Source organism: Eulemur rufifrons, chromosome 7, assembly GCF_041146395.1.
Source record: "Eulemur rufifrons isolate Redbay chromosome 7, OSU_ERuf_1, whole genome shotgun sequence".
In the NCBI taxonomy this organism is placed as follows: Eukaryota; Metazoa; Chordata; class Mammalia; order Primates; family Lemuridae; genus Eulemur; species Eulemur rufifrons.
Genome location: NC_090989.1, coordinates 237010350 through 237030186, shown reverse-complemented (window position 1 = coordinate 237030186; position 19837 = coordinate 237010350). Strand labels below are relative to the sequence as shown.

At 36.0% G+C, this 19837-nt stretch overlaps 1 protein-coding gene and 1 pseudogene across 2 annotated transcripts in view; one reads left to right on the top strand and one right to left on the bottom strand.

Moving 5' to 3' along the window:
* Window positions 1-19837, bottom strand: part of CCDC171 (coiled-coil domain containing 171) — a 303473-nt gene that overhangs the window by 250463 nt on the left and 33173 nt on the right. The gene's annotated exons all lie outside the window — the stretch shown is intronic.
* Window positions 95-15610, top strand: LOC138387911 (heterogeneous nuclear ribonucleoprotein A3-like; annotated as a pseudogene).

The window sequence follows — 19837 nt, the reverse complement described above, 5'->3', positions numbered from 1 at the left end:
CATGTGGTTGCATGTATCAATTGTTCATTCTTCTTTATTCTTAACTACTATTCGACTATGGTTGATATCAACCACAACGGATTTATCTGTTGACATGTTGATGGACTTTGAGCTGTTTCCAGCTGCCACAAGCATCTGTGCACAAGTATGGACACAATTTCATTTTCCTGGGGTAAATAGTGAAGAGTGGAATAACTGGTAGATGTACATGGAATTTTGTTTTTGACACAGAGTCTTGCTCTGTTGCCCAGGCTAGAGTGCTGTGGCACAATCATTGCTCACAGCAGCCTCAAATTCCTAGACTCAAGCAATCCTATTTCAGCCTCCCCAGTAGCTAGGACTACAAATGTGTGCCACCACACTTGGCTAATTTTTCTATTTTGGGTAAAGACAAGCTCTCACTATTTTGCACAGGCTGGTCTCAAACTCCTGGCCTCAAGTGATCCTCTTGCCTGGGCCTCCCAAAGTGCTAGGACTACAGGTGTGAGCCACCACACCCAGTCCCCTGAAGGTTGAATATTTTAAGAAACTGCCACACTGTTTTCCAAAGTGGTAGTACCAATTTACATTCCTAACAGCAATGTATGAAATTTTCCATTGTTCCACTCCTCACCAACACTTGGCATGGCCATTTTTTCAGTTTTGGTTCTTTGGGGTTTTTTAGACACTCAAATAGGCATGTAATGGTATCTCATTTTAGTTTCACTTTGCATTTCCCTAATGACTAATGACATTGAGCATCTTTTCATATATGTATTTGTCACGTGTATATCATCTTTGGTGAAGTATCTACTCAAATATTTCCGCTATTTGTTAATTGGGTTATTTTCGTATTGAGTTTTTTGAAAGTTCATCATTAATCTGGATACAAGTCCTTTGTTGGTTATGTAATTTGCAATTATTTTCTTCAAGTCTACCATTTGTCTTTTCATTCTCTTAAGAGTGTCATTAACAAAGAAAAAGTTTTCATTACAATGAAGCCTATTTTATTAATTTTTCAGGCATGAGTTAGTTTCTGTCCTGAAGCAGAAGTCAAAACCTTTATTTTTGAATGCCATTTCTGATGAGAAAATGCAGCCCTGGGAAGCACCAGATTCCTAGTCCCAAAGAGGGAATTGGTCATGACCTAAGCATGTCTGGGGTAGGGAAAATAGAACTATAGAAACACCCAGCATGTCTCAGGATAAGAGTAGCAAAAAAATGCCATAGAGTTCTGTCAATACAGATAGCTCAAAAGTGATACAGGAAGGCATTACTAATTTGATTTCCCTTTCTAGATAAAGTTTGGGCAAGAAATAAGTTAATATTCATTGTATTTACTTAGCCATTTAGCCAAGCGAAGTTTTTTTTTAATGTTCAACTTGATTAATCTGATTTTTCCTTTTCTCCCACCATTTCTTTTTGTTTACAGACAAAAATGGTAATAGATCACAAGAAGAGGCATAAATTAAAACTGGATAATCCACAAACTAATCAAGCTGTCTATGAATAATTAAGAAATGACTAAACTTCTTTTAGGGCAAAACATATTCCCACAATGATTGTTACAGTGCGTAAACACAAATATCCTTTCTTCTCTAGAGGCCTTTTTAGATGCACTTGCTACTAATGGCTTTCATTACTATGAGTAATTCTGCTTGGAGATTTAATCACCCTGTGTTTTGTAAACATGAAAGTCACAGAGTATTTTTTTACACTGAACTATTTGGTTTATTTAGATTTTATAACTATCAATAATATTTCTTAATGAGTTATTACACTAGAAAATAGTTTTCTTCAGGGAACAGAAAGCAACAAATCCAAATGTGATCCTTTTGGTCTAAAGATAATTTAAATCCAAGGGATAAAATAATACTTTCAGTTAACAGAGTATAATCTCTACAAAAGTAAAGAGATTTAAGTCCTATACTACTAGAGTATTTTGAAATAACAGGTATTCCAATGAAAGATTAAACTAGTAAATATTCATGGTTTAGTGTGAAGACTCAAAACACTCCAAAAATCTGGAAATAAGGAAATTTGGATACATTTGATGAAACTAAGGAATTATTATTACTTTTTTAGGTGTGATAATGACTGGTATTTTTTAAAACTTTTGTCTTGTTTAATACATGCTGAAGTGCTCACAGATGAAATTACATGATGTCTGCATATGCTTTAAAATAATCGAGCTAGTGGCTGGAGTGGGGGTTGGTATTCGTGAAATAATACTGGCCATAAACTGATAATTGTTGAAGCTACATGATGAGTATATGCGGGTTCATTATAGTATGTATAGTATTCTTTCTACTTTCCCATATGTTTTAAATTTTCCATATTAAAAAACAGCAACAAAAGCAAAGGTATTAAGGTTAAAGGGGAAGTATGATGCTGGTATCATTATTAACCCAATTAACAAAATTATGTTTTGATAATAACAAAAAATTATTAAAATAAACTAAGCCATTTATGCCTGAAGAGAAAAGTAAACGAGAAGGCAGAGTTTAATTCAATCAATACTGTCAATGTGAGCTAAATTTTTTTTTAAATTCTCTTCTCTCAAACAGGGGGAAAAAAAGAAAAAACAAGAAAAATTCCCTTCATACTCACTTCTTTTCTATCCTTCTCAAAATATGTTTCACACAGAATACCAGTCCCGTGGATTGTTACTGGCTATCATATTAAAAAGCAATTTCATCATCAGAACCATGTGAGAAACAGTATTAAAGCCAAAATGTTTTTTTTTTGTTTTTTTTTTTTTGAGACAGAGTCTCACTCTGTTGCCCAGGCTAGAGTGAGTGCCGTGGCGTCAGCCTAGCTCACAGCAACCTCAAACTCCTGGGCTCAAGCAATCCTCCTGCCTCAGCCTCCCGAGTAGCTGGGACTACAGGCATGCACCACCATGCCCGGCTAATTTTTTCTATATATATATTTAGCTGTCTGTATAATTTCTTTCTATTTTTAGTAGAGATGGGGTCTCACTCTTGCTCAGGCTGGTCTCGAACTCCTGAGCTCAAATGATCCGCCCACCTCGGCCTCCCAGAGTGCTAGGATTACAGGCGTGAGCCACCGCGCCCGGCCTAAAGCCAAAATGTTAACATGACATCTTAAAAAAGAAGGACAAAGTTGGAAGACACATTTCACAACTGCAAAACTTACTGCAGGCCAGGCACGGTGGCTCATGCCTGTAATCCTAGCACTCTGGGAGGCTGAGGCAGGAGGATCACTCGAGGTCAGGAGTTCAAGACCAGCCTGAGCAAGAACGAGACCCTGTCTCTACTAAAAAAATAGAAGAAATTAGCTGGACAACTAAAAATACATAGAAAAAATTAGCCAGGCATGGTGGCACATGCCTGTAGTCCCAACTACTCAAGAGCTGAGGCAGAAGGATTCATTGAGCCCAGGAGTTTGAACTTGCTGTGAGCTAGGCTGATGCCAGGGCACTCTGGCCTGGGCAACAGAGTGAGACTCTGTCTCAAAAAAAAAAAAAAAAAAAAAACTTACTGCAAAGCTACAGTGATCAAAACAATGTAGAAAAAAAAAAAAAAAAAACAATGTGATACTGGCATAAGAACAAACATCTGGATCTATAGAAAAGAACTGAGAGTCCAGAAATAAACCTATAATCAATGGTCAATTGATTTTTGACAATGGTGACAAGAGAAAGATTAAATGAGAAAGAATCATCTTTTTATTCAATGGTACTGAGATAACTGGATATACGCAGGCAAAAAAAAATGAATTTGGACCCCATATCTCGTATCATATACAAAATAAAATCAAAATGGATCAATGACCTAAATGTAAGAGCTAAAACCATAAAACTCTTAGAAGAAAACATGAGGTAAATCTTCACGGATTCTTAGATAAAACAACAAAAGCACAAGCAACAAAATAAAAAATAAACTGGAATTCATCAAAATTAAAAACTTGTTGCAGCACTATTTACAACAGCAAAGGTATAGAATCAATCTAAGTATCTGTCAATGGATATATGGATTAAAAAATGTGATATATATACACACAATAGAATACTATTTGGCCATAAAAAATAATGAAATCCTGTAAGCAACATGGATAGAACTAGAGGTCATTATGTGAAGTGAAATAAGCCAGGCACAGAAAGATAAACATTGCATGCTCTCACTTATATGCTAACTAAAAACACTGATCTCCTGGAGGTAGAGAGTAGAATGATAGTCACCAGAGGCTGGGAAGGTCAGAGGAAGGGACTAAAGAGAGGATGTTAATAAGTACAAACATACAGTTAGAAGGAGTAAGTTCTAATGTTCAATAGTAGAGTTGGGTGACTAGCTAATAATATATTGTGTATTTCAAAATGGCAAGAAAAGAGGCCTTGAAATGTTCCCAACACATAGAAATGATAAATGCTCTAGGTCATGGATATCCTAAATACCCTGACTTGATCATTATACATTCTATGCATATAACAAAATGTTACATTTGTACATAAATATGTACAAATATTATGTAAAAAATTAACAAATTATTATAAAAACGTATGTGCAGCAAAGAACTTTAGTAAGAAAGTAAAATGACAACCTAAAAAAATGGAAGAAAATATTTACAAATTATGTATCTGATAATGGGCTAGTATCTAGAATAAAGAACTCATGCAATAAAAAAACAACTCAATTAAAATAAGGGTAAAGGACTTAAATAGACATTTGTCCAAAGAAGATACGCAAATGGCCAATACATACATGAAATGATGTTCAACATTATTAGTCATTAGAGAAATGGAAATCAAAACCACAAAGAGATGCCTCTTTACACCCTCTAAGATGGCTATAATTTTAAAAAGCAGAAAATAACAAGTATCAGCAAGAAGGTAGAAAAACTGGAAATCTCACACATTACTGCTGGAGGTTCTGTTTCTCCTGCCTAGACCAAAACCAAATGGGTTGAAATAATAAACCAGAGATCACATCTTTTATTTTCACACCTTCCTGTTTAAATGAAATATCCAAAAGAAAACAAATTTATAAGCTGTTTATTATTACTAAAACTATCAATTACTCAGTAAGGATAGAAAAAAATCATCAAATCTTTAAACAAACTTCTTCCAAGAGTGAGCTTTGTCGACAGACATAATTAAATTAAAGCCCTGGCAATAAATATTTTTTTAATCTTTTAGTCTGGTGAATTAATTCTTATATCCAGCAGAGGGTGCTAGAGGAACATCAACGTGCTGCTCACGGACTGTTTTTTCCAATAATACCACCAAAGAGAACTAACTACAACACTCATAAACTGTCTCACTGGTATTCAATTCTAATATAATCAACAAAGCAAGGGCAGAGGGCATAACAGAATTCTGATTAAAATACAAAATCTAACACAAATTCATATATACCACAGACCAATTTAACTACATACAGCTTTGCCTGTAATACAGGTATTACATGTCTGTTCCCTAACACTATGAACAGAGTTCTTTGTGTAAAACAAAATGATCACACATTTTGTCATTTATTAGCTAGTTGCCATGTACTTTCCTAGTGTTATATATTGCCAAGATATTTTGATTCTAGTAAATACTATGTGTTTACCTCTTTTTTTTCTGATTTCTATCTCATTAAATCACATTAAGCCCAATTAGACAATCTACTACACATAAGTGAGTTTTCAGTCTTTGAAGAAGGCCAATATAAAGGATGACTTTTATCCAACCCTTTAATACATGTTACTTTATCATAAACCAGGCATAAGCTGACAACTCCAATTCAACAGCAGAACTAACCAAACATACCCAGATGTTCTCCATACCACATTTGCTTCTATGGTTTCCATGAGACTACTATAAAAGTTTCAAAAAAGTTATAAAAACATGTGTATACAATGAACGTGCTGAAAGACTGAACAAATAAACAGCTCCTACTATATTCTTTCCTCCACAAATACAACATATCCAGCTTAGAGGATATATATGAACTTAGAGGAATTAGTCAAGCAGAAAAACATTCTATATACAAAGTTTAGCCCACTAAAATAGACATCAAGAAAAATAGAGGAGGAATTTTCACCCAAGTACATACTAGTTAATGATTCTTCAGTAGTGTGTTATATATTACTGTTTCTTAAACAGTTGTACAAAGTTTACACCAGAATATCAATAACTTTCGTAAATAAAAAGTGGTTGTTTTTCTTTTAACACCTGATAATTCCCATTAATGGACATTTACACAAGTAACCAATATAGTAATAATCCATCTTAAAAAAGATTATTCCAAGGGACTGAATCATCATAGACTAATTCTGTAATGTCTATTTTAGTGCTAAATATATTTTATTGTTATTTTAATGGCTATTAATAACTTATATGTGTTAACATTTAACTACAATACTTATTCTTTATGGGGGTGGAATAACCACTGTACTTTGAGCCCTTAAACTGAAGGTCTCAAAGTATTTTTGATTAGCAAAAAAGACACATCAAAGGGTCAAAGTCTCCAAGTATTTGATAAATATTTGAAAAACATGCATCATGATATCAAATCACTTAACCAGATTCATATACTGAAGGGTCATAATTAAGAATAGTCTATGGATGGGGGGGGTGAAAAAAAAAAAAAGAATAGTCTATGAAACCTTTATTATTTATCTTTAATCAAATATCTTAAAAAGCAATAATATTATTCAATTAGCCTGACCTTTAATGTGAGTTTTTTTAAAGCACTTATATTGCGAAGTGTCATTTCTACACAAGAGAGTGTATTTACATTAATGTCACTGATGAGATCAATCCTACAGTTCAATATTAATATTCTACAGTTTTCAAAGAAGTCTTATATTTTCTCATTTGACCTTTACAACAACATGGTATATTTTATTAAAAAGGCCGAACATAGTATATAATATTTTAAATCTTAATAAGGCATTCTGATTTGAAGGTGTTTTGGGTTTGCTTAGTTGTTTGTTTTTAAGTAGCTCTCTCACTTTCCATGTAGCCAGCATAGTAAATATGAGAAATAACTCAGAGGCCAAATTAATGCTGCTTTGTGACTCAGAACATGGGAACTGCTGTGTAAAAGTGAACAGCTGACCTCCTGGTCAGGAAAGTGTAATCCACTGAACTCGAACCCCACAGAAATCCAAACATGTTATATTTATATTCAATGCCATTAAGCAAATGCTATTACATAAAAATACTTAAAAGATTATTAAAAACCAATGAATAGGTTTGTACCTTTTCATGATAATCTCATTGACATTTATTTTATTATACAGCTCAGCTAAAAAGGAGAATGGAACATTTAAAGAGTACCTACCATGTACCAGATATCATATGAGGTCCTTAGCTAAAAGGACAAAATGGGTCCTGACATATCTATCAAAGCAATTTCCATTATAAGTAAGCAAAAGACTTGTGTTGCGGATGAAAACTGATTTGCCTCTGAGGGTACTCCTATTTCCCTGTTACCAATTACAATTCATTTGTAACTATTTCATTAATGGCCAGATCATATGTGTTTTCCAGAAACCTCTAGATTATTATCACAAACAGGCTCATTAAAAGCATAGCTGAATATATAAATCTTCAGAGCTCTCTATGCCAGTCATCTTGACCATGGTTAACTGTGCAGTTTTGGGAGTAGGAAACTCAAAGTCACTGAGGATGGCAACAGAGCCTTAACAAGAAGGGATATATGAAGGCAATGGGTGACAACAGGAACAAATTGGAGAACACAGAAATTTTTTTATTCTGCAAGGAATGAATAATGAAGTATATCACTCAGATGATAAAACAGTTTAAGGGAAAAAAGTTTTACTACTTTTAGGTGTAATAAAAGAAACGACATACTAAAAATAGGAACTATCAGGAAGAGAATCTGCAGGTCACAAATTCCAATCAGCATGGTAATAAACTAATTTAGCTTCTTTAACTTTTCTGGAAACAAAAATTTGAGTATTTAACAAAATTTTTAATGAAGTTCCAATCTTAAAATCCATTATGAACATAAAATGTTATATTTAAATGTATAATACTTATAAGTATGACCATATAACAGCGGATTTCATCATTATAGTTAGTAATAAACACAAGTGGAGTTCAAAAATGATTCCTACAAACATGTGATGGCTTTAAAAAATGAATCATAGAAGGTTGTCTTGATCGACAATTATAAAAGGTGAAATATATTTTTCTTTCCTTTTTCACTTGAGTGCAGTACACATTTAGAGAAAAAGGCTACCTTCTACCCTTCTTCATGTTACTATAATATAGAATATGACTGACAGAAGCAATTCAGAATTTATTTGCAAAGACTGCTCTCTCTCCAGCATAATCTTTCACAAGATTCTTCAGTTCTCTCAGAATTAGGTTTGCATCTTCTCTTTTCTTTTTTCTTATTGAGTTAAGCTTATTTCCCATGATAATAAACTCCCCTAGTTGTAAAGAGGTTTATAAAAGCCATGGATATTTTTTTCTTCCAGTTCACTTTTCCCTTGATTCTGTGGTATTCAGCACCACATTTATAAAATTGGATTGGGAGTTTGTCTTTTTTTTTAATCTAAGAAACCATTGATCCATGTTAAGATGATTAAGCCACACCATGGTGTATAGCTTATAGGATTTTAAAATTCTTTTATATATATATAAATATATATACAAACTTCTTTGGCCCAGGCACATAAAGAAAATACCTTTCATGAAATGCAACTGTTAAAAAGCTTCACTAGAATTTAAAACATTTATTAGGCTAAATGTCTATTGTATTAGTTGCTTTTGTCAAGTATTACTGATATTAAATAATATGTTCTATTGAATTAAAATTTTAACAATTTTCTTCTCTATTATTATCCCAGCTTAATTCCTTTAAAAATACAATTGACAATTACTCAAGTACCTAGAAGTATTGGTAGTTAATGTCTCCACAATTGAATGTAAAACTATCATAAAATTCTCTCTAGAAATATTTTTAACTTACTGTTATTTAACTTCTTCTTATCTGACTTTTACAACAACATGATATATTTTACAAAAAAGGCCTAATATAGTACATAATATTTTAAATCTTGATCACTCTGATTTGAAGGTGTTTTTGCTTGCTTGCTTGTTTTTAAGTAGCTCTCAACTTTCCATGCAGCCAGCACAATATATGAGAAAACTCAGAGGCAAAATTAATGCCATTTGGTGACTTTTAAATAAATTTAACTTCTTGTTCATTATCTCACCATCCGGTCAAACAGCCAATGCAAAACATATTCACTAATACTATATATATTAATAATGCATAATATAATATAAAGCAAAGTTTTTTTAAAGAAATCTAAATATGAAGAATCATAGATAAGTCAGAAGACTCTATCCACTTATAAAATTCTCATAAATAGAATAAAATAGAGACTATCTATACTATCTTCAAAGCAATTCTCCAAAAGCAGAGACCTGCCATTATCAACAGTATTTACAGAGCAGTGAAGAAAAATCATAGAGGAAAAATAAAACTAGTCTAAAATAGATATTGGGGCAATTAAGTATTTTACAGGTAAACAAAATCAAAACTGAATTATCCATAAATACATCTTAAAGTTTAGGCATTAGACATTTTCTCAACTGAGTCAAAACTGGCTTACCAAGAATTCTATCAACAAAAAAGAATCAGTACTTCTTTGCAACTATCACACAATTAAAATGTTTTTAGTGATGATCAGAAGGTTTTACAGCATCTTAAAGTGACTTTTAAATGATTTTTAAATTCTAACATTCAGAACATTAACTCTATCCTAATCCTTTTTAATAAGCCACCTACAAACCAGTATTAAAATGACGACATAAAATATGATACATTCCTGAATTTATTGGCTGAACATCTTTTCAGTGATGCTGAAAGTGAAAACTAAGCTAAAATATTACTTAGAATATAATCTCATTTTTGTCATTCTCTAATCTTATAAAAAATTAGACCATATGTGATGAAAGTGTAATCTTATCTTTGCCAAATTTGTATTTGGCATTATTAGTTTCCCCTGTTATTAACCCAATTTCCCCTATCATTAACATTATACATTCATATGGTACAAATAGCCCATTTTAAAAATGGACAGGGGTTATGAATAGATATTTCTCCAAAGAAGACATACAAATGGCCAATAAGCATATGAAATGATATTCAACATCATTAGTTATTAGAGAAATGCAAATCAAGGGCACTGTGGCTCATGTCTGTAATCCCAGTGCTTTGGAAGGCCAAGGTAGGAGGATTGCCTAAGGCCAGGAGTTCAAGACCAGCCTAGGCCAGTCTCTGTGGAAAGACCCAGTCTCTACCAAAAATTTAAAAATTAGCCAAGCATAATGGGGCATGCCTATAGTTCTAGCTACTCAAGAGGCTGAGGCAGGAGGATCAATTGAACCCAGAAGCTGGAGGTTACAGTGAGCTATGATCAGGCCACTATACTCCAGCCTTGGCAACAGAGCAAGACCTTGTTTTAAAGATCTTTATTTAAAGAGTTAAATAAAAAGAAAAAATCCAATCAAAACCATGAGATACCATTTCACAAGGGTTATAATCAAAAAGATGGACAATAACAAGTGTTGGTAAGGATCTGGAGAAACTGGAACCCTCATACAATGCTGGTGGAAATATAAAAAGGTGCTGCCACTGTGTAACACAGCCTGACAGTTCCTCCAAATGTTAACCATACAGTTATCACGTGACCTAGCAATTCCACTCTTAGGTATATACCCAAGAGAACTGAAAACATATCCACACAAAACCTTGTACATGAATATTCATTCACAGCAGCATTATTCATAATAGCTAAAAAAGTGGAAACAACATAAATTTCCATCAACAGATGGATGAATATGCAAAATGTAGATTTACTATAGAATATTATTCAGTCATAAAAAGGAGCAAAGTACTGATACATACTACAGCATGGATGAACCTTGAAAACATTATGCTAAGTGAAAGAAATCAATCATGAAAGACCACATATTGTAGTTCCATTTATATGAAATGTCTAAAATTGGCAAATTTATAAACATAGAAAGTAGATCAGTGGTTGCTTAAGGCTGAGAGAGATGGGAAAATAGGAAAGTGATGGCTAATGGGTACGAGGTTTCTTACTGGGGTGATAAAAATGTTCTAAAATTGATTCTGGTGATGGTTGCACAATGCTGTCAATATATTAATACTAAAAATCATTGAACTGTATACTTTAAATTGGTGAATTTATAGTATGCAAATTACATCTCAATAAAGATTTTTTTTTAAATCATCAATATGAGAAGTTAGACCTCCAGGCATCCAACCCAATCCCAAGTAGCCAAACTACCCCTCCCTAACCGTGACACAAAGTAGAGGTGTATTATCTGGAGAACATGAATCTAAACCAGAGGCTAAACATAGAAATACATGTAGAGGGGACAGGGAGAGGGGTACACCAGCATGAAACCAGGGGAAAGTCTGCATACTAAACAGTATGATGCCTAGATTCTTCCTCCATTTCCTTCTTCCATTTTACAACCACCAAACTGGAAACTAGCACAAAACTCTTTGCAGAAACTACAGAAACAGAAAAAAGACCTTTAGATTGTACATTTCAAAATTTTCCAATGTAACATTCATTACATTTCCTTATCACCCTACTGGAAGGCTTCCCTAAACCCAATACTCATATATTCAACTGTCTACTCAACATCACCACTTGGATGTCTAACAGGCATGTTAAATTTAACATATCTAAAACCAAACTCCTGATCTCTCCCAAACCTACTCTACTTGTATTCTTTACCAGTTCAGTAAATGAAAATGCCATTCACCTGTCTGCTCAAGCCAAAATCTTTGGCATTATCCTTTACTTCTTGTTCTCTCACAAACCAGGCCCAATTAATCAGCAAATTTTGTTGGTTCTATCTTCTAAAATATATCCAAATTTGACCACCTCCTCTACCACTACCTTGGTCGAACACACCACATTCTCTCACCTACATCACTTTAACAGTCTTCTAAATGGTCTCTTTTAATCTATTCTTCAAAGAGTATTCAGAATAATGTTTTTAAAACATAGGCCAGGTGCAGTGGCTCACACCTGTAATCCTAGCACTCTGGGAGGCCGAGGTGGGTGGATTGTTTGAGCTCAGGAGTTCGAGACCAGCCTGAGCAAGAGCGAGACCCCATCTCTACCAAAAATAGAAAGAAATTATCTGGCCAACTAAAATATATATATAGAAAAAATTAGCCAGGCATGGTGGCTCATGCCTGTTGTCCCAGCTACTTGGGAGGCTGAGGCAGTAGGATCGCTTAAGCCCAGAAGTTTGAGGTTGCTGTGAGCTAGGCTGACACCACGGCACTCACTCTAGCCCGGGCAACAAAGCGAGACTGTCTCAAAAAAATAAATAAATAAATAAATAAATAAATAAGGCATATAAGGCATGTCACTCCTCTGCTCAGAACTTTCCAATAGCTTTCTATCTCACTCAGAAAAAAACAAAAGTTCTTACAACAAAATATGAAAGATCTGGCCGGGCGCGGTGGCTCACGCCTGTAATCCTAGCACTCTGGGAGGCCGAGGCGGGTGGATCGCTCAAGGTCAGGAGTTTGAGACCAGCCTGAGCAAGAGCGAGACCCCGTCTCCACTAAAAATAGAAAGAAATTATCTGGCCAACTAAAATATATATAGAAAAAAAAATTAGCCGGGCATGGTGGCGCATGCCTGTAGTCCCAGCTACTCGGGAGGCTGAGGCAGTAGGATCGCTTAAGCCCAGGAGTTTGAGGTTGCTGTGAGCTAGGCTGATGCCACGGCACTCACTCTAGCCTGGGCAACAAAGCAAGACCCTGTCTCAAAAAAAAAAAAAAATATGAAAGATCTTCAAGATCCTATATGATCTGCCTACAATTCTATATATCCTGCTAGTAGTCTCTTTCTTGTTCATTCCATTGTTCAGACCACAATGGTCTACTTGCCATTCCTCAAACATTCCAAGCACACTTACATCTCGTGGCCTTTGCACTTTCTATTTCTTCTACCTAGAATGTCCTTTCTCCAGATATCCACATGGCTCAATCCTTTTCTTCAAGTCTCACCTCAAATGCCACCTTATCAAGTTAGCCTTCCATGACCACCAATATAAAAGGGTAACCATCCCATCCCATTACTCATTACCTCCTCTAGACTCCTCTATTACTCTCCATGGCACTTATTACCAACCAACACATTACACATGTTTTGCTTCATTTAACATGCAATTCCTGGCCAGGCACAGTGGCTCATACCTGTAACCTCAGCACTCTGGGAGGCTGAGGCAGGAGGATCACTTGAGGCCAGGAGTTAGAAACCAGCCTGGGCAACAAAGCGAGACCCCCGTTCTCTACAAAAAAATTTTTAAAAATTAGTCGAGCATAGTGGTACACACATGTAGTCCTATCTATTCAGGAGGCTAAGGCAGGAGGATCACTTGAGCCCAGGAGTTTGAGGCTGCAGTGAGCTATATGATGGCACCACAGCACTCCAGTCTGAGTGACAGAGCAAGACCCTGTCTCAAAAAAAAAAAAAAAAAAAAAAAAAGCAATTCCTCCTCTCAACTTCAAGAGAAAAGACAGGCTTTTTCTTTTGTTCTCTGTTATGCCTCCAGCACCCATAAATGTGCATATTTACTGAATAAACAAATGAATGCTACAGTCATAACATAGGAACAGGATACTACAAAAATGATACAGAGAAGAAGCTCTCAGAGATTAGAAAGAAAAAGAAAATATTCGATATGAAGATAATGAAGTAAAGTGAAGTAAATCTCCCCTGAAGCATCAATGACAACAAAAAGACAAAGAGAAAGACAAAAGAAAGGTAAGAAAAGTAAAACATCAACCCAGTTGGTCTAACACTTAAATAATAAAAGCCCCAGAGAGAGAAAACAGAAAAAAAAACTGAGGACAAAATTGTGAAGAAATAAGACAAGAGAATTCCTCAAAATGAACCACATTGAGTCTCCTGACTAAAATGGCCACCACATGTCCTGCACGTTGAATAGGCAAGATCCATACTAAGAAACACCATTTAATTCTGATGTTATGAAATTTCATATTCAGTGGGAACTCCATAGCACAAATAATTTAGTGTTTTCAAAAATACGCAAGATAAAAATAAAGCCCTAGATGAAGAACCTGTAGATTAAAAGAGACTTAAGAGCTCAAAATAGAGGTAAAACTGTACCTCGCTTGCCCCCAGCCTAACTCCAGCTGACACCACCACCACCAGGGGGAGGAAGGCCATGCTGCAAAGGAACCAGAGCATTTGAGAAAACTGTTTATTGGTGGTCTGAGCTTTGAAACTATGGATGATAGTTTAAGAGAACATTTTGAGAAATGGGGCACACTCACAGATCGTGTGGTAATCAGAAACCCCCAAACAAATTTTTCCAGGGGCTTTGGTTTCATGACTTACTCTTGTGTTCAAGAGGTGGATGTAGCAATGTGTGCTCAACCACACAAGGTTGATGGGCGTGTTATAGAACCAAAGAGCTATTTCTAGACAGGATTCTGTAAAGCTTGGTGCCCATCTAACAGTGAAGAAAAATTTTGTTGGTGGTATGAAAGAAGATACAGAAGAATATAATTTGAGACACTACTTTGAAAAGTATGGCAAGATTGAAACCATAGAAATTACAGAAGATAGGCAGAGTAGAAAAAAGAGAGGATTTGCTTTTGCAACTTTTGATGATCACGATACTGTTGATAAAATTGTTGTTCAGAAATACCATACTGGCCGGGCGCGGTGGCTCATGCCTGTAATCCTAGAACTCTGGGAGGCCGAGGTGGGCGGATCGTTTGAGCTCAGGAGTTCGAGACCAGCCTGAGCAAGAGCGAGACCCCACCTCTACTAAAAATAGAAAGAAATTATATGGACAGCTAAAAATATATAGAAAAAATTAGCCGGGCATGGTGGCGCATGCCTGTAGTCCCAGCTACTTGGGAGGCTGAGACAGGAGGATCGCTTGAGCTCAGGAGTTTGAGGTTGCTGTGAGCTAGGCTGACGCCACGGCACTCACTCTAGCCTGGGCAACAGAGTGAGACTCTGTCTCAAAAAAAAAAAAAAAAAAAAAAAAAAAAAAAAACAGAAATACCATACTATTAACGGGCATAACTGTGAAGTGACAAAGACCGTTTCTAAACAAGAGATGCAGTCTGCTGGATGGCAAAGAGGTCAGGGAGGAGGATCTGATAACTTTATGGGTCATGGGGGAAACTTTGGAGGTAGTAGAGGTAATTTTGGCCGTGGTGGAAACTTTGGTGGAAGAGGAGGCTATGGTGATGGAGGTGGTGGCAGCAGAGGTAGTTATGGAGGAGGTGATGGTGAATACAATGGATTTGGAAGTGATGGTGGCAACTATGGTGGTGGTCCTGGTTTCAGTAGGAGAGGGGGCTATGGTGGTGGACATGGTGGTGGTGGAGGATGATATGATGGTTATAATGAAACAGGAAATTTTAGAGGTAACTATGGTGGTAGTAGCAACTATAACAATTTTGGAAATTATAGTGGACAACAGCAATCAAATGATGGACCCATAAAAGGGAACAGTTTTGGTAGAAGCTCAGGCAGTGCAGATGGTAGTGGGTATGGATCTGGTGGTTGAAGTGGTGGATATGGTAGCAGAAGGTTCTAAAAACAGCAGGAAAGGGCTATAGTTCTTAGCAGGAGAGAGAGTGAAGAATTGTCAGATAAGCTGCAGGTTACTTTGAGACAAATGCATTAGAGGAACTGTAAAAATCTACCACAGAAGGAACAAGGATCCATAGTCAGAAAAGTCACTGCAGCTTAAAATAGTAACCCTTCTTGTTCAGGACTGTCATAAGCACAGTTGGCAAAAAGTGCAGCTATTGATTAATGCAATGTAGTGTCAATTATATGTACATTCCTGAGGTCTTTGATCTGTTGTAGCATTGTCTTTTTCTTTTTCTTTTCATGACATCAGGTATATTGCCCTGTAAATTGTGGTAATGGTACCAGGAATAAAAAATTAAGGAATTTTTAACTTTTCAAAAATAAAAACAAACAAAAACAAAAAAATAAATAAAAGAGACTTAAGAGACATCAACCAATTATAATGTATAGACCTAATTTGGGATTCAGAATCAAACAAACTATAAACATAAACACATGTTTATGTCATTTATGACTGCGGTACCCAAGTCCCAGGCTGCGGACCGGTACCAGGTCTGTGGCTTATTAGGAACCAGGCCACACAGCAGGAGGTGAGCAGCAGGCAAGAGAACAAAGCTTCATCTGTATTTACAGCTGCTCCCTGCTCACACGCATCACTGCCTGAGCTCTGCCTCCCCACCACCACCCCAGTCCGTGGAAAAATTGTCTTCCATGAAACTTAGGAACCAGGCTGCATGCAGGAGGTGAGTGGCAGCCAAGCAAGTGAAACTTCATCTGTATTTACAGCTGCTACACATCACTCACATCACCACCTAAGTTCCGCCTCCCCTCAGCCCACCCCACCCCATTCAGTGGAAAAATTGTCTTCCATGAAACTAGTTCCTGGTGCCAAAAAGGTTTATGAGACTACTTAAAATTTGAATAATATCTGGATATTTGATTATATTCAGTAATTACTGTTAAATAATTCAGATGTGATAATAATGTGGCTTTAAATAAAAGACCACTTATTTTTAGAAATCATAATGAAATATTTATGGTTAAAATGATATGATAGCTAGGGACTTGTTTCATTATAATATGGGAAAAGGGAAAGTAAGTTGAGGTATAAATAATACAAGATTGCCCATAAATTGACTGAAGCTGGTGATGGATATATTAGGTTCATTATACTCTTCTGTCTACTTTTACATATTTTTAAAGTGTTCCATAATGAAAAGATTAAAAAAACAGAGAATCAAGAAAACTTTCAGAGAAGAAGAGAGTGAGAAAAAGGTCGCAAACAAAGGAACATAAACCAAAATAGCATCGGGCCTCTCAAGAGCAATAGACAAGACTGGAAACCAGTGAGGCAAGGGCCTCCAAATTCCAAGGGAAAATGACTTTCAACATAAATTTCTATATTCGGCCAAATTATATCTACCCTAATACGTTATTGATAAAAACATGTTCAGATATACATAAAATTTACCTCCAATATAGCCTTTCTTTAGAAATGTCTAGACTATGTGCTTCATTGAAATAAGAGGCATGGGACTTAGGAAAGAGAGGATACAACAGAAAGAGGATAATGAAGACATCCCAGGAGTACTGTTATGCCATGGGTCTAGAGGGCAATGAGAAGAGACAGTGCAGAAGAAAGCAAGTCCCAGAGGGCCAAGAGGGATGTGGTAATTTTCTGAAGATAAAGTTGCCCAATGGACCTCCTTCAAGGTTTTAGAAATTTACATTCTCATCAGTAAGGTACAGGAATTTTTACCACCATCCTCTCCAATGCTGGTACCCTCATTTTCTTTAATGTTAGTATTATGAGTGTTATAGTCTGTCTTACATTATGGTGAGGTTAAGCATTTTCCATGTGTTTGTCATCTATCTGAATTTCTTCTTTCATATCTTGTTTGATTTCTTTGGTAGATTTTTTCAGAAAGGTTTTCTCCTTTTTCTTATCAAATCATAGATGATTTAAATACAAATACAGAGATAAATGTTGACTTACCCTTTGCTGTAAGTATTTCTTTCATTTTGTTATTTGTCTTTTTATTTTGCTTGAAGAGAGGGGGTTACTTATATAAGACTAATATTTCATAGTCAAATCTATAAATCTATTTCTATATGATTTTGTTCCTCTGCTTTTTTGATTAGTAACAAGTCCTTCTGCACTCAGAAAGCAGAAAAATGTTAATCAAAATTTTCTTCTTAAGCTGGGCATGGTAGTATGTGCCTGTAGTCCCAGTTACTTGGGAAGCTGAGACAAGAGGATTGCTCAAGCTCAGGAGTTCAAGACCAGCCTGGGCAAAAAATAGCAAGACACCATCTCAAAAAAATAAGCAAATAAATTAATAAATTTTCCTCTTAGTTCATCTTTGTTTTTAACTTTTTTTGTTTCTTTTTTTTTTTTTTTTTTGAGACAGAGTCTCGCTTTGTTGCCCAGGCTAGAGTGAGTGCCGTGGCGTCAGCCTAGCTCACAGCAACCTCAAACTCCTGGGCTTAAGCGATCCTACCACCTCAGCCTCCCGAGTAGCTGGGACTACAGGCATGCACCACCGTGCCCGGCTGATTTTTTCTATATATATTTTAGTTGGCCAGATAATTTCTTTCTATTTTTGGTAGAGACGGGGTCTCGCTCTTGCTCAGGCTGGTCTCGAACTCCTGATCTTGAGTGATCCTCGGCCTCCCAGAGTGCTAGGATTACAGGCATGAGCCACCGCGCCCAGCTGTTTTTAACATTTTATTCTTTTTAATCAACTGAACTTTATTTTAGAATACAATGTAAGACTCTTATTTTGTCCCAAAGAGTTAATCAATTGTGCCAACATGATTGACTGAATAATCTGTCCTATCCTCACCGATTTAAAAAAAATACTTTAAATACAAAATTGTTATAGAATATTTGTAAGTCTCCTGGCTTTTCAATCCTGTTCCACTGAAAGTCTGTGTGATAATTAATTTTAGGTATCAACTTGACTGGTTTAAGGAAAACCTAAGGAACTGGTAGAGCACTACTTTTATTACTTCTGGCTGTGACTATGAGGTTGTTTCCAGAGGAGATTGGCATATGAATTAGTCGACTGAGTGGAAAAGATTCACCCTCAATGTCGGTGGGCACCTCCAATCAACTGGGGGCCTGGATAAAACAAAAAAGGAGAGAAAAGGATTTCTTCTTCTTCTTTCTTCTTTCTTCCGCTTTCTTCTTCTTTCTTCCTCCTTCTTTCTTCTTCCTTCCTCCTCCTCTTCCTCCTCCTCCTTTCTTCTTCTTTCTCTCCTTCTCTCACTCTTTAAGGATTTCTTCTATGAGGATTTCTTCTCTCTCTCCTGGAGCTGAGACACTCTCCTCCTCCTGCCCTTAGACATCAGAACTCAAACCTCTCTGGCCTAGGACTGAGAATTGCACCATTGCCTTCCCTGGCTCTAAGGCTTTTAGACTTGCATTAAGCCACACTATCAGGGTCTCCAGCTTGTAGATGGCCTGTCATGGGACTTCTTAGCCTCCATAATCACATGAGCCAATTCCCCTAATAATCCTCTCTATCTATGTCTATGTCTATATCTATATTGGTTCTGTCTCTGGAAAATCTTGACTAATACAGTCTAGTCTTAGGGTAATTGTACTTTTTGGCCACTCAACAACCTTGTCCCTTTCTTTTGGTACCAGCACACTAATTTTCCTTATAAGAATTCTTTTTGGGGGTTTTAATTTTGGTAAAATTGGCAGGGATTCATTTGGGGTGAATTACCTCTTTCAATCAAATGTTCCTTCCATGGGATTTGAACCCTGAATAAAGTTATAAAAAGAATAAAAATTATTGGTGCCAATTCACCCCAACTCCATCCAACATTTCTGCTCCCAAGACCTGTGGAGAGTCTCTGGGATCCATATGCTTTCTAAGCCTGATTCTTTGGCCTTCCTTCTGATTCTGTGAACATGATTCCCATACTGAAGTCCCTATTTAAGTTAAGCAAAGTTAGTTTCTGTTGTAAGACAACCAAAGAACCACCAATGATACCTTACTAAAGCTTTATAATATGTATTAACCTCTGGTAAGCATAGGTCCCCATTCACTACTCTTCTTTTATCAAAATGTTTTAGGCTCTCATCTGGTCTATTTAGTTTTCTACATGAACTTTAGATTCTGTCTTTCCAAAATAAATCCATTAAAATTTGGATTGGAACTGCTTTAACTCATAATATAATCTAGGGAGGATATCTTTACAGTGTTAAGTGTTCCCA